Consider the following 22,983-nt stretch of genomic DNA (forward strand, 5'->3'; position numbering starts at 1 on the left):
GAGGCATCACACCATGAAGACCAAGGAGCTCTCCAAACAAGCCAGGGACAAAGTTGTTGAGAAGTACAATTCTGGGTTGGGTTATAAAAAAATATCGAAATCTTTGATTATCCCCCGGAGCACCATCAAATCCATCATCATCAAATGGAAAGAACATGGTACCACAACAAACCTGCCAAGAGAGGGCTGCCCACCAAAACTCACAGACCGGGCAAGGAGGGCATTAATCAAAGAGGCAGCACAGAGACCAAAGGTAACCCTGAAGGAGCTGCAGAGTTCCACAGCAGAGACTGGTGTATCTGTGCATGTGACCGCAATAAGCCGTACACTCCATAGAGCTGGGCTTTATGGAAGAGTGGCCCGAAAAAAGCCATTACTTAGTGATAAAAATAAGAAAACACGATTTGAGTTTGCCAAAAGGCATGTGGGCGACTCCACAAATGTATGGAGGAAGATGCTCTGGTCAGATGAGACTAAAATTGAACTTTTCGGCCATCAAGGAAAATGCTGTCTGGTGCAAACCCAACACATCCCATCACCCCAAGAACACCATCCTCACAGTGAAACATGGTGGTGGCAGCACCATGCTGTGGGGATGTTTTTCAGCAGCAGGGACTGGGAAACGGATTTGAGTCAAGGGAAAGATGGATGGTGCTAAATACAGGGATATTCTTGAGCAAAACCTGTTTCAGTCTGCCTGTGATTTGAGACTGGGACAGAGGTTCACCTTCCAGCAGGACAATGACCGGAAGCATACTGCTAAAGCAACACTCGAGTGGTTTAAGGGGAAACATTTAAATGTGTTGAAATGGCCTAGTCAAAGCCCAGATCTCAATCCAATTGAGAATCTGTGGTCAGACTTGAAGATTACTGTTCACAAGCGGAAACCATCCAACATGAAGAAGCTGGAGCAGTTTTGCGTGAAGGAATGGGCAAAAATCCCAGGGGCAAGATGTGGCAAGCTCATAGACACATATCCAAAGCGACTTGCAGCTGTAATTGCCACAAAAGGTGGCTCGACACAGTACTGACTTTAGGGGGGTGAATAGTTATGCAGGCTGGCTTTCTGTTATGTTGCCCTAAATGTTGTTTGATTCACAATGTAAAAAACAAACACAATTTCACAGTTGTAGGCATGTTCTGTGAATGAAATGATGCACACCTTCAAACAATCCATTTTAATTCCAGGTTGTAAGGTAACAAAACCTGAAAAATGCAAAGGGGTGTGAATACTTTCGCAAGGTACTGTATATTGTACCCATACAAGGTGGCAATTTAGAATAATGGTAGCTAGCTGCTTCGGTGCTTCCAATTAAAAAATTGGGAGTAGAAATAGTATATAGTAAAGGGAAGCACTTATTTAAGAAAGAAAAAAATTTAATGATTTGTATAAGTATGTGGAAAATAGCTAAGGTGTACAGTGATTTCTATGACAATGTTCCCAATAATTGTATTGGTTCTAATATGGCAAAATGATAATTGCGTGAAAGATTATATAAAAATAAAATGGTAATGCAATGCAGCCACCCGCAGCATTGCACACCGTTAGCGGGCACCCAAATTACCGCCCAGTAGAGCTTTACACATTAGTAACATGTACTGCTGATTTATTTTATTTATTATATATATATATTTTTTATTTATATATGCATTTTTCATTTTTTTTCTTAGTTACCATTTTATTTTTATATAATCTGTCACGCAATTATCATTTTGCCATATTAGAACCAAAACAATTATTGGGCAAATTGTTACTAATTCTTCCACTCTGTTGTCTTATTTTTGTTTTCATTCAAAGTGATCTCAGGTTTTATCTGTACACAACTGCAAAGACTACGATTTCCTCATACAAGTCACTGTACGCTTTAGCCATTTTCCACATACTTATACAAATCATATATTTTTTTTCTTTTTCTTAAATAAGCGCTTCCCTTTACACCCTTACAAGGTGTTTATCATGTTGACTTCCTGGACTTGCTTACATCTATTACTCACTATTGCTTGCTATCAGCTGCTTTGTGAGCTGCATAGTTTTTATGACCTGTGCATTCCAGTACTTTTAAAGAAGACAAACACAAAGAACATAGGTAAATAAGAGCTGCTCAGGCTGTTTTGCATGACTTCCTGATGTGAAGTGAACCGCATAAAACATTGGCTGTACAGTTTCATTTAAAGGGCCACTAAACTGAAAGAGTAACGTCATAAAGCCTCAGATACAGTGCGATAAAAAAAATAAATCTGAATAACATTCTGCTGATTTTCGTTGATATCTAAGCACAGATATTCTTGCTGTAATATCTGTATGTTTGCAGCTGTGTAGTGTGCAAGGCTCCTGCAGGAGGTTTTGACTTATTAACTTTTTCCCTTTCGGGAGCAAATACAGGATTTCTAGAGGAGGTATTTCAAAAGGCTAGTCGCTACTGCAATACCTATTCATGTATGTGGAAGAAAAAACTCTCTTAAGAGATGGCATCATGCGTGGACCCGCCGCCCGTTTCTCTCTGCAGAACTTTCCTCTTAACTAAAACGGATGATGAGTTCATATCTGATGTCTATTTTGTTTTAAAATTTATTTAACCACACATTCCATATTGTTTCATACACTCAATACACAGTGGCTCTTGTTCTCTTCCCCTACTTTCTGTGGTGTGTCTCCCACTCATCCTATAGTGACACCCTATTTTTCATCCCAAAGCCCTCCAACCGCACATATGAGGTATGTCTATAAAATAACGAGACTGTGATTCCATCTAGTAAACAAAGCAGTAAGAACCGGTTCTAACTGCATACGTAGTAACTAACCTTGAACTTGTCTGAATCTGCATGACGAGCAGCAATACTCTATGAAGTTCAGTTTATTGTGAGTCGCCATTTAATGTGGTTGTGTTTTCTGTAGAGTGCCGAAAAAATGCTAAGTTTACAAGTTGAACAACGTGTCAATTTGAAATTTTTAGTAACATTTTTTCGATATCAAGGGTGTAATTTAGCAAGAATGGGTACCAGAAGGCACAACAGGTAACCAGCATTGTTATAAGGAAGTTTTGAAAGAGTCAGAAAGAAACAGCCGCAACTGTGGAAAAATGGTTTCATCCTTCGCCAGGACAATGCGCCTGCTCACACAGCACTTTCTGTGAAGCAGTTTGTGACCAACAATCACATTACTACACTTGAACATCCTCCATATTCGCCCGATTTAGCACCTTGTGACTTTTATCTTTTCCCAAAAGTTAAATCCTTGCTTAAAGGGACACATTTTGAATCAGTTGATGCTGTAAAGAAGAAAACGGCAGATATGTTGAAGCAACTAACAGAAATTGATTTGCTCCATGCCTTCGACCAGTGGAAAACAAGACTACAGCGATGTATTAGTGCAAATGGAAAGTATATTGAAGGGGACAAACATTAAATTTGTAATACCAATAAATAAAGATTACTTATTTAATCAGTCTCGTTATTTAATAGACATACCCCATATATATACAGTACATTTATAGTCATCTCTTTCCCCACTCATTTCACAGAATCTCCCAACTCATCCTACAGTCTCCCCCACTGACTCCATGGTGTCCCTTCAGCTCTTTTCCCTTTTTTCCTGTGATAGTAATCCATCAGGCAATGCTTAGGGATTGATTCAATTAGGTGCGAGCGGGGCAATGTGCCATCGGACCAGTGTGAAAACGCTAGCAAATGCACTGCATCTTGCCCCCATTTTATAAAACTCTTAAAATGTTGTACACAGCCCTATAGGGTTGCAAACAAAAATCAGTGGCCACCGTAGGTGCCGGATGTGCACAAACTTGCGCCCGGAGCAGAGTCACAGCTGAATGGACCCCTTAGATTGTATGTCCATTTCCGCAATGTACCCTCCTTATGTAGCACTTCCTGCTCTGCCTCCCTAGATATTTCCCGATCATCTGGGCCACCTGCGCTCCACTCTTCAGCACTGAGACCTGGACACCGTACAGCATCCACATGCAATATCTGCTGTTCTTTCATGTGTGGCAACAGAAACCGTAAACTTTCTTGGGGAAAGTGGGTCAGGCCACAGGGGATTTTTTTTTTTTCAGGCCACTGGGGAGGATTTTATTCCAGGAAGATGGGATGGCGGGGGGTCCAGTTACCTGAAAGCCTCACCTTAGCGCACCCTTGGGACATGTATGTTGTTATGAATAAATGTAGAAAAAGACAGTTAAACTGGTGTCATGTTATTCTGTACTTTTATTATTTCTCGCTCTGAATTTGTCTCATTGTTTAACTATTACATAGATGCAAATAACTTGAATTGAAACATGCTTATGCCCCGTACTAACGGGACGATCAGACAATGGTCAGATATCGTCTGATCGTCCTGCATGTGCTGGATGTTCGATAACGAACATTCAGCAACATGCACCAACCCCCCATTGACTATAACGACCCGTGACTAACGATCGTGGGTCCCTATAGTAAACAGGCTAACCTGGTTGATATCGACCAGGTTGGCCTGCATGTACGGGCGATGGGCGATATCGACCATCCGTGCCCGCGCATTGACCATCGTTTGAAGGGGCCAGAAACTGGTCGATTTGAACGATAACGATATATCGATCGTTATCGTTCAAATTGACCAGGGAATCTGACCGTGTTTATGCACCATTAGGTTGATGTCGCAAAGAACTATGAAACGCCAGTCTTTTGTAACTAAAGAAATGTAGTGCTAATCTCTAAATTGCCCTCTCATTATATGTCTCTCTCATATCTCTCCCGGGCATCTATTTCATAGAGACAGGAGAACTTTGGGGCGGCCCGGCATGTCCGTAAGTGCCGGGCACGCCCTCAAGGGTGATGACAATGGGGCGCGTCTCAATGACACGGCCCTTTTTCGGGTGTGCTCGCTAAAGACTAAGTGCCCTTTTATAGGTTCGGCGCAGGGCAGTAAACACTATAATTTTATATACTTTAACATGTGCCATTTTTATTCCTCTTAAAATATACTATTTAAAGATCTAAAATTGTGTTACTAACTCAAGTCCACATTTCTAACATTTTGTTGAGATCCACCCTGTGGAGTTCATGTCTTTTTTACTGGAGTCCAAAGCCTCAGCATGCTGTGGGAGTGTGTTCTGCTCTGAAACTGGAGGAGTTTGATTACTTTTGTGGTCTGTAATCACCACATTCCATACAGTGCTGTACAGGGTGAAATACAGTTCTATTAAAGTAAGTAAAATGTAATTGTAACAAGGGAGCTTGTAGAAAAACAACTAGAGATGAGGAGCAGAATAAAGTTATAACTTAACGTGAAATGACCTTTGTGGCATAAATGACCTTTTTGGAGAAGTGCAGACAAGACATCCTGTGCTTCTAATTTTTTTACGAATCAGTGAAATGGAATTCCTTATTTTCGCTGAGCTGGGGAATATAATAATAAAAGTACTGCTATCATTATTTCTCAGGGATGATACTGCTATAGCTTGGGAAGGAGAGTCTGGGCACCAAATAGTTAATAAAAATTACCCACAAGCCCAGGCTACTCTATACCCAGGCCATCAGTTGTACAGTAGTTCGGTGCTGGCTAGGAGCGGGCACCTTGTCAGGGGGGCTGCTTTTAGTGGCCTTCCATTAGATTTATTTTATATTTAATTTACTTTTCTGAGCAAGTGGTGCAGGGCATCCTATAGGACGCCGTCACCGCTACTTCACCAACACAGCACCTGGGCCAGAGCACTGGCGACTGAGTCAGTGACTTCGGCTGCGGACTACACGGAAGGAGCCGAACGCAACAGCTGGACGCTGGGGAGAGCCGGACGGCTCACAGGTAAGAGCGGCTCCCTGCTAGCAGGGAGCCGCACACCTTTGCAGTCACCATGGTACAGGAGACCACCGCCGCTGCTGGTTGTGAGGGCATCTGTTATTTCTGCGCTGCTCACTAGTCCATGAGGGTTGTAAATGGAATGGGACACAGCTTAATAGCGGTGCTGGCCAGTACCCTGGGGTCCACACCAGATGGAAAAGGAGGGCTCCTCCTATTAGTCCCTTCCCCAACCCTGGGCGCTCTTCCTCACTGCATACAGCACGTCCCAGGTGCAAACTTCCCCTCTCTCCACCTCCTCTGAGACGCTGAGCAGCCATTTTATGCATTGCCCGCTCAGCACAGCTCAGGGAGAGACATTTGGGCTTCTGTCTCCTCCATATCTCGCTCTCAGAGCCAGATTATGTAATTAGCTCCTGTGTGCCAAGAATAGAGCTACCAGGGAGGTGGTTGCTCCAATATTGACACAGGTAATGTCACAGATAGTAGACCGGCTAGCAACCCCTACGCTCCCTGTTACTAACATTCTCCCTGCTCCTCAACTACAGTTGCGGAGCCACCATGTATGCAGTCCTTTTCTCAGTCTGTAAGAAAGCTGGCTTATGTGTCTACATCTTTTCAACAGATGTTGGAAATGGACAGAGCTCGCAGATGCAGGTCTGTGGTGCCTAAAAGTCCTATGCCACTGTCTAGGGGCACTTCTGGCGAAGGTTCTTCGGACGGTGAGTCTAGTGTCTCTATTACCTCAGATATTAGGTCATCTCTGCTGCCAGTTCCTAATAATGCTTCTCAAGTATCCTACGGCTCTGCTGCTCGAAAATGTCCTTTAAAACCATTTAGGTGAATGCAGGTGCTCTGGCTCGTCCCGCTTGGTTAGTAAAGCGGTTAGCCACTGGGCTGATGCTTTAGAGGACGGGCTTACCTCAGGTTCTCAGAGCGGAGACCTAGTATCTTTAGTGGGGTTGAGACTTCCTCGATCTCGGAGGAAACTATGTCCTCAGTGGATGTGGAGGCTCTTATCAGAGCAGTTAATCCATACTCCTAGTAGTGGATAGGAGCAGCCACATAAAACCAAGGCTCCGATATTTAAGCGTCAAGAGAAGCCAGTAGCTGGATTCCTTCAGTGCAGCTAGAGGACCTCCTAGCGGAGACGTTGACTCACCCTAGTAGATGCTTTTAGCATATTTCTTCCTTTAACCTTTTTCCACATCGCTTCCCGGCCTTTTGGCTAAGATAAAGTGTAGGGCAGCACAGATGGTGTAATGGTAGCATTACTGCCTCACAGCACTGAGGTCGTTGGTTCGTTACCCACTACGGCCCTAACTGTGTGGAGTTTGTATATTCTCCCTGTGCTTGCATGGGTTTCCTCCGGGTACTCCCACACTCCAAAAATATACTGGTAGGTTAATTGGCTCCTAACAAAATTACCCCTAGTGTGTATGTGTGTGTGTGCATGTGGTAGGGAATATAGATTGTAAGCTCCACTGGGGCAGGGACTGATGTGAATGGCCGAATATTCTCTGTAAAAGCGCTGCGGAATATGTGTGCGCTATATAAATAACTGGTAATAATAATAATAATATCTGTTCTTATCAGTTTTATATATGATACGCCCCATATCTGGGGGCCATATATTAAATGGATTTTTAGAACAGGGAGATGGGAAGTAGAGCTTGCTCTGTCCATTCCACGCATTGACCTAGTATTGCTGTACTTCCAGCACCGGTGCAGGTTAGAGCTAAGTGGGAAACTCCTTCCCCAGTGGATATTAGCTCTTCTATATTTGGAGGATATTCTTTTTGGACCCGAATTAGACAATATTGTGTCTACACTGGCGCCATCTAAGTCTGCTTTCTTGCCTTCACTGGCTCTGCCCAGATCTAGGACATTTGTTTCTTGTTCCTTTCATCGACGGGACAGAGCCAAGGTTCTTCTTCCAAGAGCGCCAGTCTCCGAGGTAAGCAACCTTCGTCCAGTCGTCTGGCTGCCAATCCAGTGGACAAACCTGCTGCATGATGGAGCGGGCCTCCACTCTTCAGCTGTGTGGATGCACACCAGAAACAGATGCCTGGATCAGAGGCCTCGTGTCCCAGGACTATGCTCTTTTTATTCAGAAGCAATCGCCAACCTGTTTTTTTTTTTTTTTTCACCTGTCTTCCCACAGAGCTAGGAAAGGCAGTAGCTCTCGAATAGTCTATTGTTACCTCCTGGCCTGCAAAGTTTTCATTCCCGTCCCTCCGTCGCTGAGATGGTTGGGCTTCTACGCCAATCTTTTTCTCGTACAAAGGCCGGATGGCTCATTTCGGCCCATTCTCAACTTATAGCGCATGAACAGGTTCCTCAGTTTCAGACTTTGCCCTTTGGTCTGTCCACGCCCATCGGGTGTTCACAACGGTCATGGCGGTCATGGCAGCGCACCTTCGCCGCATTGGCATCTGGATCTTGATTTCCTACAAAGACTTGTTTCTCCTGGCCCTGTTTCTGACAGTTCTCAGGGATCACATCCAGCTGACTGGTATTGCTACAGTCACACAGGTGGATAATCAATTGGCAGAAATCCACCTTAACTCCTTCTCAGGAGATGCTCCACTTGGGAGCATTGCTAGGCTCCAGGACTCAGCAAGTCTTCCTCCCAGGGGTCAAGATATTGACCCTCCAGTCAAGGATCCTTGCCTTCCTGGGCCACCGTCGGGTGTCCATATACTCTTGTATGCAGACCCTGGGGTCTCTGGTTTCCACCTTTGACATAGTGGAGTACGGACAGTTCCACTCCCAGTTGGTCATTCTGGCACGATGAAACAGATCTCAATCGAATCTCAGGGTTCAGACATTGAGAGGCCGACATTCATTATTTTCCAAGTAGTGTGACTCTTCCTTGGCTCCAGCGCTCACACCTGAACAAGGGCTGCCCCTCTTTTTTTTTTTTCTTGTCAGAACCACCAGGTACCGAGATACTGCTTCTGCATCAGGGATCCCGACGCTCTTCTGGTAGACTCTCTGGCGGTTCCATGGGAGTTTCCTCTGATAGACATTTTCCCTTCTGTCTCAAGGCCTGTGCTTATATCCGAATCTGGCCTGTCTCGCTTTGATGGAATGGCTCTTGAGACATCCGTCTTGACAGTAAAAGGGGTTATCCAGAAGGGTAATTTGGACCATGCTTAATGACAGGAAGCCCTCTTCGGCGAGGATATATCTCCGGGCTTGGTGCACCTATTTTGTTTTGTGTGCAACTAGGGGTCTTAACCCTAGGTCTTTTCGCTTCTCCTCTTATCCACTTATCTTAAGAGCGTTTTCAGTTTGAGAAAGAGGGAGACTATTCCCCTCTTCTTTATATAGAATGTGTTTATCAGTGGGTAACAATTTCAATTAATCACATCATCTGCCTTTGATAATATTTCCTGTACTGTCTTTCTGTCAGGTAATCTTGTACAATTAAAAGCAAGTGGATAAGAGGAGAATAATATGTAAATGGTAACTAATTCTAAAATGTAAATATTAAACATATATCCCGGATATAAGAAGGGATTTAATTAACACAGTTCTGTGTCATCAATACATATATTTTTTCTCTAACCATCAGTGTTTAGACAACTTACTAACTCTCTCATCAGGTGTCCTATAACCCCTTATCCACTAATGTGGTTTGGGCACGACACTTGAAAGCAGAAGCGAACGGCTGCACACAAACACTGATATTGCCTGTTTCAAGGGGATTCTGTATAATAGGAGTCTCTCACTTTCTATCCTATACATTACTGTAAGATAGGAAGCAGTTGAACCTCCTGTATAACAGATCTCTATATCCCTGACTTTTTTCTGATATATTATCTGAACAGGAGTTAGATGTTTGGCAACTGTGATATATACTTCACATATGAGCTCTTAGATCAATTTGAACTCCTTTCCGGATCTGGGTGTATCTTATAATTATACATTTTTAACATTATATGTTATATGGTATTGTATGTATGTTTGTAATATTTCGCCGCCTTGTAGATATATAGGAACCTGATGCGTGATCCTATTACCTGTGTTTATTCTGTGTTTGTGTGCGTAATCTCTTTTGCACTTTACCACACTCTATATAATTTTATGTGTTTTTGTGAGTTTATTTTATATTACTTTGTAGTTGTAATAAAGGTTAAGTTTTAACCGGATTCGCATTGTCGGCATCTATATGCTATTAGAATGCTCTCATTATAGAGTCTTTGGTGGTTTGTAAGACCTCCAATTTTTTTTTTGTCTAGATTAACTCTGAGAAGCACCTCCACTACCATATATTTTACCTAATCCATAGGGTACAATTATTTTCTGATTATTAGTGGTTATACCACGCCGCCCCCTTATACTCCTATGTTGATACAAATTGGTGATTATATATCAGTGCGGTGACGTCCCATTTCTTTCCCTTCTCTGTTCTTCAATGATACAGATAGCATTGCTACCTGTTGTGCAGACCTTCTTTCAGGGAATTCTACACATTTGTGGCTACCTGGGACCTGTCCCTGGTTCTCTGGGCTCTCCAATAGGCTCCCTTTGAACCTTTACAGACAGTTGAGCTGCGTTGGCACAGTTGAGCTGCGTTGGCTCTCTTGGAAAGCAGTTTTTCTGCTTGCCATCATGTCGGCCCGGAAGGTATCGGACTTGAGCGCCTTGTCGTGTCGCTCCCCATTCCTGGTTTTCCACTCTAATAGGGTAGTGTTTTCTCGCTAAGGTGTTATCGTGCTTCCACATCAGCCAGGACATTATGGTTGTGTTTTCGGGTTGCAGATTCTTCTCAGCCGGAAGCCTCCTTGGATATTGTGCGGGCTCTCTGGCTTTATGTCAAAAGGACCAAAGAGATTTGCATGTCTGATTCTCTGTTCATCTTCTATGAAGTTCATAAGAGGGCTGGTCGGCTACTAAACAGACGTTGACCCGCTGGCTCCACTTAACAATTTGCCAGGCTTAGTCCTTGGTGAACCTTTCTCCTCTGCCATTCCACCCGGTCAGTGGGGACTTCTTGGCCAGCTTTGGGGATTCTGCAGAACAGCTCTGTAAATCTGCCACATGGTCGTCTGCTCATACTTTCATCCGGTTTTACGCTTTTGATACTCTTGCGTCTTCGGACTCCGCCTTCGGATGTTTTGTGCTCACTGCAGCTCAGGAGCCTCCCCGCCCATAGAGGACAGCTTTGGGACATCTTGTGCCCCCTAGTGGAGGAAGAACAAAAGGACACTTAAGCTGCTTACCTGTTTAGTGTCTTCCTTCGACTCCATAAGGGGCACAGGGCGCCCACCTGACGCACCAGACTGCCGGCGGTTCAAATCCCGACAGCGGCTGCCCAACAAAGGAGGAAATCCTGATCGTCCTAAAGGTAAGTATGAACTAATCTAATTATACCCCCTAACCCTCCTTTAGGGTGCCCTCCCTTAGGGTGCCTAACCCTAACCTCCCCCTTCCCCCCCCCCCCCTGTGCCTTTACCTAACCCCCCCTTCCCTGCTGCCTAAACCTTAGTCCCCCGGGGGTGTGCCTAACCCTAACTCTCCCCCCCCCCCCCCCCCCTGTGGCTGTCCGCTGCGGCACCCGGCATCACTTGGATCGGGATGCCGGGCGCTTGTCTCCCGGTGTCGGTAAAATGACAGGCGTCTAGATTTAGACGTCTGTCATTCAACCCTGGAAGCCGGCGGCCGGCATTTAGACCGTCTGCTTTCGGACTACATCCTGTCTCTACAGACTAACACAAACAGTATATACCGTCACATAGTCTATACAGAACTATGTATCTATGAAGGGGAGAGGGGCTTGCTCATATGAGCATACAACCTGTAGGTGTATAGTAAAGACTGGGGTATAGTAAGGAGGAATTCCAGACAAAACTAAAATACAATCGGGGACTTTTGGCCAGAAAACTTAATCAAACTCATCTGAAAAATTCTGCTTTATTCAATCGTTTATGCCTGTAGCCCCTGTCTAAAGTGACCAGGAGCTATTCAATTGTTTTAACTTATCGCAGATTTCTGGCTGAATCCTGAGGTGCAAGCAGAATTTGCTTTTTGGTGCCTTAACCTGCAGCATGCTCTGCTTTTGGGGCACCTTAACTGTCACTTTAAACGAGAGTAGCGCCCGTGTTAAACAATTGAATTCCCCCCTAAAATGTGAAAAAATGGAAATTAGTATTTTATATTTAAATGATTCAAATATGGCATCATATTTGAAATTTGACCTCCTGTCAACTATTGTATGTATATAAACCCAGACCTGAAGGACTGTAGGGAGTTTATGATCTAAGATTTATTTCCTAAAATTACTGTTAAAGCTATTGAAAGACGTCTATAAAAGGTGAAAGCACTATTTGGCTTACCTGTCCAGATTTCACGTTTAATTATACAGTTGCTGTCCAGTGCATTACTATCCACATGACATAGAACAGAGACCCCACTGGTGTTTAATAATATATTTTGTGAAATTTATATTTATCACTGGCTATTAAATGGAGGAACATACAATGTGAAATACTACTTCCAGCCTCTATAACTATTCCCTAGATCGTCTCGTTCAATGCAGTATAGCTATAAACTTCTTTCTTTCTTTGTTATATATAAATGTCTATTTCTTTGTAATCGCCACTTTCTGCAGATCAATGGAGTGCAAGACGAAGTACCTTGGAAATTAGAACTAATATGCAGTAATGTACACTATATCCTCCTCTAAACATTGAATTGTAAATTTTAACAGTAATAGTTACTATTGCTAAAAAAGTAATATTAAATTGGACGTCCAGGAAAGCTCCTCTTTTAGATAGTCAAGTTACTATTAATGAAAACCTTATATTTTGAAAGACCGTCTACTCTGACTGTTGTAGAAAAAGGAATAATTAGATTCTACAATAATTGGGGTCAGTTTATTGAATCCCTAGACTCTCCATCAGGGGTGGGATACATTTTTTCTGCGGAGGGCCATTTTGATATATATAACATTATTTGCAGGCCCGGTGCAGGCAACTCCCCCTCCGTGTGATGTCACACGGGGATGGGTCCACAATCGCCAGTGATTACAGCAATGCCTGGAGCATCCTGAGGATGCTTCGGGGAGCTATAAGGGCAGCAGTGTGACCGTCTGAAGCGTCCTAAGGACATTATAGGCACACTGCTATCCAGATGAGTCTAGCAGAAAAAGGTTCAGAGAGCCAGACCAAATGATTCCGGTGGGCTTATACGCCCCCCGGGCCTGAGGTTCCCCATCCCTGCTCTACATCAACAACATATTCTGAGGTTATTTGAAAATGCAGATTGGTATCTATATCGTAACCTCTCTTGACTTGCAACATAATTAGTTGTGAACATTATCTTGCTATGCTAATGTTCCTCAATTTAGATAAAGCGTCCCAATTTTTTCGATTATATGCTTCCAACCTTTTTTCCGCGGACCCTCTCTCCTTAAATGTTTTTGCCCTCTTCCTTGTCTTGTTCTGTCTCACCCGGTCAAGTTTATTATTTGTTTATTACTTAAGTGTAAATGTAGGAATTGTATTAATCTTGCTGTCAATTTAATCTTTCCTGGTGTTGTATCTAAGGATGTACCCGATAATGCTATGATCTGGTTTCTCAGGTTGGAGTCCTCATGATTAGTTTTAAGTTTCTATTGCTGGCCTATATTGCGCCATAATTTATTATTTATTATTGCTGTCATTTGGTATACTCTACTTGTACTCATGACCTTTTCCATGTTTCAGTACTGTATTGATTTGAAAACTAAATAAAATATATTTTTAAAAATATGGAGTAATGTAAATAATTTGGACAAATTTAAATATATTTGAAAGAAAATAACTACAATCCAAACTCCAATTGACATTTTGTTTCATAGTATTAGGCAACATTGATGTAAAGACCGGGAAATATCTAGAGAATTCCTTATGTCCTACACATTTAACATTAAGATTTGGCAGAAAAAGGTTTTCGATTACCTTTTAAGTAGAAGTGGTTTTATATTTGCAGCATATATAACAAATTAAGAAGAAAACTTGCAGCTGGCATAACCAAAATATCCTATACATCAGTCCTGGACAAAATTCTCCAAAACATTTGAGACGACAGAGAGTTGCCACCAGGTTTTATAACACACAATTGCTATTATGTAATAATGTTTAGGAGCATCACATGTTGGCAGGTAACTGGGCTTCATTCTGTAAAAATTACCATTATATCCTTAACCAAATTATTAAACATCATTAAACTTGCATTGCTGGCTTGTCCTCATGTATCTATTGGTTGCGTGGCTCCTCACTCCTTCCAGTACATGTCACACTCTGAGCCATTACAGCTCAGATGCATTGTATACTAACACAATGTGCTCATACTGTGTTCAGCACTATAGAGAAACCTTGATAGAGAAATGCGCTCCCTTGGTCAACAATGCCATGCAGGTGAGCTGTGAATATCAGGAACTAGGTTCTGGCATGCGCATTGGAACTAGGTATCAGTGCAGCTAGAAGGAGAGCACAGAAGGGAACATGATCTGGTCACTTCAATGCATTTCTCACCTATCCTCGAGATTAGGAATTTGTACAGTCATGGGCAGAACTTGAAGGGCCCCATAGAAATTTTTTGATGGTGACTAAGGAGAGTGACTTGCCTCCCTTACTCTTCCAAGCTCCCTACTGGCTGGAGACATCACAAAAGGCCTCACAGCATCAGTTGTATGGCAACTTCACTGGGTCTGGTAGCTAAGGGACCTTAATGTGCCCACATTTATTTCTGCTATCCTGGCTAGTTACAGCACTTTAAACAATGCAGGACTGAGGCAGAGCTGGTGCCTGCTTCAGGTTCAGACAGACCTGGTTCAGCAGGGGATGGAATTGATTTCTCAGGAATAAAAATGCCTGATTGAGCAGTTGTATTGTGCCATAAATTTACTGCAAATGTCCCCACAGCTTGTTTTTCTCACCAGTGGTGTAGTAAGATCCTGGAACTCTATGGTAATGCCCCAAGTATAGCACTTTCTGATATGAAATGAAGTAATAAGGACCACTTACAGCAGACTGTCCACTTGCTTTAAATTAAAACGTTGTTCTTCTGCCTCTTCTGTCTTCAGATCACATTCTAGTTCTTACTGGACGTTCCATACTTCATTATTTTTTTATATTCTAGAATAGGTAAGTGAGAAATTATCGGGCAAATTTAAACTCACCCAGTTTATATTAGTACTTTTGCAACCAGCAATAGCAGCACTGATGATTACTTCAGTGGTGTATAGAGCTGGACTCCAGTATAATGTGCTAAATCCATTTGCAGATATGACTTTTGCTGTAGTCTGATAGAGACTGGTTACTGTATTGTATCAGGCACTGTAGCAAACTTGTATTACATTGTGCAATGTGTGTGTAATCCAGAAGAAAGGGTGGTATTGGAGATAGGGGCCATATTTGAGAGAAGTGATTAATTTCCATTAGCTGCATAACCGACCAAAAAAAAAAAGAAATCACATACAAAATGAATGAATGTAAAAAATATTTATGCTTGGCAGCGGTAAAATACTGGTTTTTACAGGTTATCATTATTTGTATAATTAGCCCCTGGGATATATTAATCCATTCTTCAATAGAGCATTTTAATATGTTAGTAATGTAGGAAGCAATATGATACTTATAGTAATTAAAGTATCAACCATTTCTAAATATAAATCACAAGGCTGACCTAATATATTTCTGACTGACCATATCAGAGAAAGGAAATCAATTAAAAATAAATCTAACCCGAACAATAAAAAAAATGGGAAGAACAAAAGCGGAAACAGTGGAGATTTTAACGTCTTTCTTGGAATTTGGCTCAATAGTAGTTTCAGTGGAGTTATATTATGTGCAATAATAACATTGAGTTTCATAAAGTCCTTAATTGATCCCAAAGTGGTAAATCCCCAGTATTGCACTTACCAGCTCATAGATTCAGCTGTAAAAAACAGAAGATTGAAATTATAACTTTGCAGGATCCATGTATGTGCTGCCAGGTCAGCGTAATATATAAAACAGATATACAGAACTGTAACACACTTGGCTTGTCATTTAAGAGTCCAGTAATGTCACCTTTAAACCATATATAAAAGTTTTTACTGTACTGAATTAAATGATGTACTAAAGATAACTGATGCCTAAACAAGTCGGTCCAGCACGCTTAAGTTGTGTACGCACGTAGCAGATATATCTGCAGATTGAGTGATCTGCTGTTATATCTGTAGTTGATGGTCGTTCATATACACTGAACGACCAGCATCTTCCAGGCAGCCGGGGGTCCTGCTTGCTGGGGGGGCAAGTCCATCCCCCTCCCCACGGATGCCGCTGCATGTGTGCGGGCGATCGGCTGATCGTCCGTACACACTTGCCGATGGACATATAAATCTGTCCATGGCCTGTGCAGCACAGCTTATGCAATGTGTATGTGAACTACGTCATTCACAGACATATCGCTAGTACACACTGGCCGACGGGCACCAGATATATTGGGCGATCAATTGACCGACCAATATATCTGTCAGTGTTTACCCAGCTTTACTGTCCGTCCTATTTAGGGCCAGTGTTTCCAGTCCTTGGGAATACCCAACAGATCATGTCTTTAGTATTTCTGTCTGTGGGAACATGGGGACATATTACTGACCCAGTCAGATAGATAGAACTGCATGATTTATTAGACAAATCCTTAAAATATGACCCATTGGGAAAAACTGCTTTAGATGATGCGCATATTTCAAATGAATATGGTGCCTGTAGAAATGGTGACTATTTAGCATCGCTCTGTGGCAATGTAATGACAGAACTTGTAAGCATTGCTTTGATTTTTTGTATGTTTATTTCAGTACCACTTTATGCAGTGTTTCTGTCCTGGGCTGTGTGGCTAGCTATTTTTTGATAGCTGAAATTCATAATTAAGATTTAATTTTAACAAAGTTGAGAGGAGCATTATGGTAAGACTGAACACTATTTTACCTTAACTCTTGTTATATGAAATGTTCACTTTTATTTTGCTGGCATAGTTATCCTTTTATTTTAAAGATTTAATAGATTTAGTAGATCTATTAGTTTTAATAGATAAAATTAGGGATGTGCGCCAACCCCCATGTTTTGTGTTTGGATCTGTATCTACTTGTGTTTTGGATCTGCATTTTGTTTCAAAAATTGATAAAAGCAGCTAAAATCACACAATTTTTATTTTTTTTTGTACATACAGTTTATTAACCTCAATAATATTAATTTCCACTCGTTTCCAGTCAATTTTGACCACCTCACAGCTCACAATATTGTTTTCATCCGGTTTAGGTTCAAAATTTGCACCAAGCTAGCTAGCTGGCTGACTAAGCTAAGCGGCAACAGTGGGTTACACAAACATGTGGCTGTTCAACTTCCAACATGGCACATAAGGAAACATGTATGTTTTCATTAATCAAGAGGCCTGAGGGAGTTGTAGTATGTATGTAGTTGAAGGCAGGGACAGGAAGATTTGATTAGTAAATTTAATTTCATTTTTTGATTCCGAAGCAGTTTTATGAGGGAGGAGGGGAGAGCATGGGTGAACAATATGTCCCATGTTTTGCCCATAAAATCAACTTGGTGGTTCAGAATTTTTTTTAAAAATTAAAGGGGCATGCAGGAGATGCTGTCAGTGGCCATAAATATTCCTGGACATTTTTGGCATTCAGCAACCACATGTCAAAGATTAAAGCAGCAGTGGCAGTTCAACTTCCAACATGGCACATCAATAAACAAATTTTTTTATTATTCAAGATGCCTGAAGGAGTTGGAGTATGTATGTAGTTGAAGGCAGGGAAAGGAAGATTTGATTAGTAGTAAATTTAATTGAATATTTTGATTCTGAAGCAAATTTATGAGGGGAGAGAGGAGGGGAGGCATTTACAAAAAATTTTACTCATTCAAATCAGTCCTTGCCCAGAAGAATCCTTGAGTGCTATGCCTGCTGCTGGGAGTGGATTTTCATCCGAGAAGGGGCCCAGGAAGACTACTAGTAGTACTTTAAAAAACAATTGACTGTTAAACAATCCTTTGCAAGGGGGAGCAAGTATGACAGTAGTCATCCAGTTGCATAGCGGATCACTGACAACATAACATCTATGCTGGTATTAGATGTGCGTCCAACCTCTGCCAATAATTCAGTGAGTTTTAGACCGCTAATTGAAGTCCTGTGTGCCTGTTACCAAATCCAGTCAGGATTCCACTTCACTAGAAATGCAATTCCCAACCTGTACAGGGACATTAAAAAAACTTAATTAGTGCCTCCAAAATGCCGTTGTACCCACTGTCCACTTAACCACAGATATGTGAACAAACTGAACAGAGCAAACGCAAGATTTAAGATATAAGGTTTAGATGGATTAGTATTGTTGTGTTTTTCTTCCCAACGGACACAGATCTGAAGAGATGCAAAGAGCTGTTGGTAAGGAAATTGTCAGCTCTTTTCCCAAAATGGTGACCTGGTTTGCTGTATTAATGTCCCTGGACTGAGTTTTAACATACAGTATAATGTGAATGATTGGAGGCTCTTCATTGACTCATCCAAAAGAAACCTAAAAGCAGTGTTTTTCCACAATGGCAACAAGTACCAGTAGGGCATTTTGTTATTCTGAAAGAATACTCAGAGAATTTAGCCTTGATTCTCATCAAACTGAAATACAAGTATCATGGATGGACGATATGTGGTGGTCTAAAAGTACTTTCCATGCTTCATGGACAGCAGGGAGGATACACCAAGTACCCCTGCTTTTTATGTGAATGGGATAGGGGCCAACACTGTATCAAAAAGGAGTGTCTGCGTAGGGTAAGATAACAACCTGGAAGCAAAAATGTAGTACGGGAAAGCTTGGTTGATCCAGAGAAAATCCTCTTGTCTCCACTTAATATCAAGCTTGGATTGATTCAACAATTTGTAAAGGCTCTGTCAAAAGAAGGAGAGTGTTTTCAATACCTGCACAACAAGTTTCCAGGACTGTCAGAATCAAAAGTGAAAAAAGCTATTTTCTTCTTCAGGGTCCATAGGGTCCACAGGATCTACCTTGGGGGAATGTAGCTGGAGTGATCCATTGCACCAAACGGCTTTCAGCTTTGAAGCTCCCAGCATGCACAGGTCCTCCTTCCTATACTATGCCCCCAGCCACAGGCATTCAATTTTTTTGTTTGGTGCGCGGCAAGTATCCAGACGCACCGTTTTAACAGCGGGACTGCCTAGGCAGTCCTAGGCTTTTTTCTTTTTTTTTGATTTTAGCTTAGTTTTTTAATTTCTGAGTTAGCAGTATTAGGCGCCAAATACGACACATATAATGTGACTCCTCCTACCTCCGCCGATATTGAAACATCAGCACCGCTATATGCCCGGGGGATTTCGGCAGACCTCAGTGTGGCTCATCTAGCTGCATCGCTGGGGTCTGGACTGCTATCGGATTCATGGAGATGGCAGGTAAGATGATTCCTAATGGGGAATCAGGCGCAGAGCAGTCCAGGCCTCCGGTGTAGGAGACTCATCAGGGGCAGCTGCAGGTGAAGGTCTCGTTTAACGTGTTCTCACTAAGGCGGCGGGGGCCATATCGTCTGTCGACGGAGACGGGCAGTAGATGCACTAGGTAGCATCTACTACTGTGAGGTCAGCGTACCCGTGCTATAAAAATCGCAGCTTAGGGGAGATGGCTGCTCCTCCCCCAACCCGGACGCAACCTACGGTTGCGGATTCCCGAATCTAGTTTGCTACTTCTGAAAACCTTGTGTGTGAGATGCTCACAGTCCACCTTGGGTGTGTTGCTGAAAGCTGTTGGTCTCAGAGGTTAGGTCTGTCTCCCTGTATACCTCTCCCCTGGGTCAGGTATATAGCACTCTATAGCCTACCAATACCCCTGAGGGGTCTGGTCAGTTGATTGAGTCTATTTTCATTTAGCATTTGATTATATTTATGCATTGTATGTGACTGTAATGCTAGCTTATACTGCCTTTTTGTTTTCAAAACTGTTAGATATATCTATCACTGTGTTTCCCCTCATCCCTTCCGAAGGGGAGTTGGGTTTTTAATTTCAAGTCACATTGCATTTATACTCTATACCTTATACCTGTTACACATTACTATGTCTAAAGTTTAAGTAGAGAAGGATGAGCTTCCTGTGCTAAAATCATGTAAATCCTGTTTTGCAGGCCTGTCTGAACAGGATTTTACGCAAGATGGGTTCTGTAGTGTCTATTGTAAACAGCCACCTTTTCTATCTTGTACACCTCCACCAGCACAAGAACCACCCTGGGTGGCCTCTTGGTCTCAGGTGTCGCATTTGGTGGACAGGGACGCAGTGCGCATGCTCCTGCCACAATATTGCCTCCTGCTATGGGGTACCCACAGAGTTTGCATCCTTCTATGTATATGTCCCCCATGAATCCCTGTTGGTTTGAGTCTTCTGCTCACTCTAGTCAGAGTATGCTGTCGTCTATAGCCCCTCAGTCGGGCAAGATACTTGGAAACTTATGAAAGATAAAGTATTGGAAACAATAATGGAAACAGTTGCAAAAGAGGCATGGAAAGATTTCATAGCAGTTGCAAAGAAATTTCTACGGAACAAGAAGGACCCTAACTTTGTGTATCAAGGAATACATGTTGATGAAATACAAAAACTTAGGTTGCTCGACATACTGAGATTCCCGGGATTTTGGCCTGCCTCGGCCAAAATTCCCGGGTCTCATGTCTGTGTGAAAGGTACCTACCCGGGAACAAGTTCCCGGGTAGCCGCCCCTGCAATCGACCAGTGTATTTCCCGGGACGACTACCCTGCTCTAGTGTGAATGGTGCAACCCGGGGATTTTACTCCCGGGCTGCACCAGGCAGTTTCTGATTGGCCCTGGCTCCGAATGAGCCACCGGGGAGGCGGCACCAGCGGCGGTAACAGCACCCGCACCCCTTCCCATACTCAGCGCTGGCAGCACTGAGAGCAGCGCCCCCCCCCCTGTACCTGTAATTACCGGCGGTAGCAGCGCCACCGGTAACAGCGCCCCCGCACCCCCCACTTCCCATACTCCGCGCCGGCAGCACTCAGAGCAGCGCCCCCCTGTCCCTAGAATTACCGGCAGTAGCAGTGCCGCCGGTAACAGCGCCCGCACCTCCCCCCCTTCCCATACTCAGCGCCGGCAGCACTGAGAGCAGCGCCCCCCTGTCCCTAGAATTACCAGCAGTACCTGCGCCGCTGGTAACAGTGCCCCCGCACCCCCCACTTCCCATACTCAGCGCCGGCAGCACTCAGAGCAGCGCACCCCTGTCCCTAGAATTACCGGCAGTAGCAGTGCCGCCGGTAACAGCGCCCGCACCTCCCCCACTTCCCATACTCAGCGTCGGTAGCACTGAGATCAGCGGCTCCTCTGTCCTCAGCCCCAGCGCAGGAAGTTTCCGGCTGTCGCCAGGCAGAAGTGGAGGGAGAGATTACAGCCTCCCCGTATTCTCACTGCTGCACGGAGCTGCGCTGGGACACTACAGGTACAGTGTCCCTCTGTCACTTTCCCCACCTGTCCCTCTGTCACTTTCCCCACCTGTCCCTCTGTCATTTTCCCCACCTGTCCCTCTGTCACTTTCCCCACCTGTCCCTCTGCGCCTTACCGTCCACTTTAGTAAAACTGTCTAAAACTCTCAAAAACCCTGCTCTTACCTGAAAGGGGTCTACCCGGGAATTTCCCGGGTAGACAGTGTTGTGTGAAAGGGGGGTCTAGACCAAATACCCGTGATTTTTCACAGGAGAAATTCCCGGGTCTGAGCAGGAAATTTCCCGGGTTCTATGTCTGAAAGGGGTATTAGACTATATCCCAGGACATCTTGGTTCTATAAGTGAAGAGCAGGGGAAAAGATTTCAGCAAGATATGAAGGAGATTGAATGCAGATACCAGGGTAGGTGCAATATCAACATGATTGCGGACTACTGTTGGATGCTGCACAGAGAAGATCTGCAAGCTATCTACAGGAGAAAAAGTACCAAAAGGAGCTTTGAGAGGAAAAGGCAGTGTAAAGACTTGTAAACGTGCATAAAATTATGTTGTTTTACAACATCAGAATGGATTTCTTTCAATAATTTAGCGCATAAAACTATTTTTAATGTTTTTTACAAACTTATTTAAACCTGAATACGTATTATTAAGCTATTTTCACATTCACATTTGAAATCAGCATGCCAAAAATCCTAAGAACCGGTCATCAAATTGCAGACCATTTTCAATTACCCCAAATTTTCAGGCCTGTGTAATTTGATTTGATCATGGAACCACCAATCAGTGGTACCCCTGCTAGTGCCCTGCGGCACCCCAGGGTGCCGCAGCACCCAGTTTGGGAACCACTACCTTACAGTGATTTTGAAGGCAAGAACAACATACCATTAGGCGTGCCAGTTCTACATTATAGTATTGGTAATTAAGTAATCCTTTATCCAAATTTCTGGAAATGATTGCACTTATTATTTGTACTTGTGCTTATTGCGGTTTTATTACTCTAGACTACACCAATCATATCAGAGAAGTGTACTTGTTCGGTAAGCTCTTGTGATGATCAGCTCTGATATGAGCCAGAAGAGGCTCTTAAGCCATCAACTAGGAGTTGTGAGTTTGCCTGTTTGTTATTAGAATTTAGTTACCAATGTATGTGAAATAGGCACTCCCTTCTTTTGGATGTTTTTCTACAGTCTGATTTATCATTTTATGTAACCTCACAATCCAAGCTAATGGATTGTTATGCATTCCTGTTGTATCCATACCTCTAGGTCAGAGGTTTTTAATATATTTGCAATCCCCCTTCCCCATCAATCCCCTTTATATTCAGCACACACACTATTCATAATAGTGTCAATGCAATATGCGTAATCATGCTCTGTTACACCAAAGAGCAGACATCATCATTGTGATAATCTTTTGTTTTCTATGGGCAATGTGGCCATTGCCTGCAATAATCCTTAATTCAGATGACTTGCTGGATGCACTTTAAGAGGTCCCTACTACGTATAAATGGATCAGAACAGGCACATTGTAGTGATTGGTCTTGCTTAAGTGTATCACAGGTATGGTTTGAGTGCAGATCATTGCATGTGCCTTTTTACCATGGATAGGTTGAAGCTACTTAGGGGTATATTTGCTAAAGTGAGAGTTTTAGAAGTGGAGTTGTTGCCCATAGCAACCAATCAGATTCAAGCTATTATCTTCTATAAGGTG

The 22,983-nt window shown here is 43.0% G+C and overlaps 1 protein-coding gene and 1 pseudogene across 1 annotated transcript in view; both read left to right on the forward strand.

Annotated features, from left to right (window-relative positions):
- PRKCI (protein kinase C iota) overlaps positions 1–22,983 on the forward strand; it is a 138,712-nt gene that overhangs the window by 9,689 nt on the left and 106,040 nt on the right. The gene's annotated exons all lie outside the window — the stretch shown is intronic.
- LOC148538730 (U2 spliceosomal RNA) lies at positions 7,346–7,524 on the forward strand (annotated as a pseudogene).

Source organism: Taudactylus pleione, unplaced genomic scaffold (genome assembly GCF_031769625.1).
Source record: "Taudactylus pleione unplaced genomic scaffold, aTauple2 ptg000037l, whole genome shotgun sequence".
NCBI lineage: Eukaryota > Metazoa > Chordata > Amphibia > Anura > Myobatrachidae > Taudactylus > Taudactylus pleione.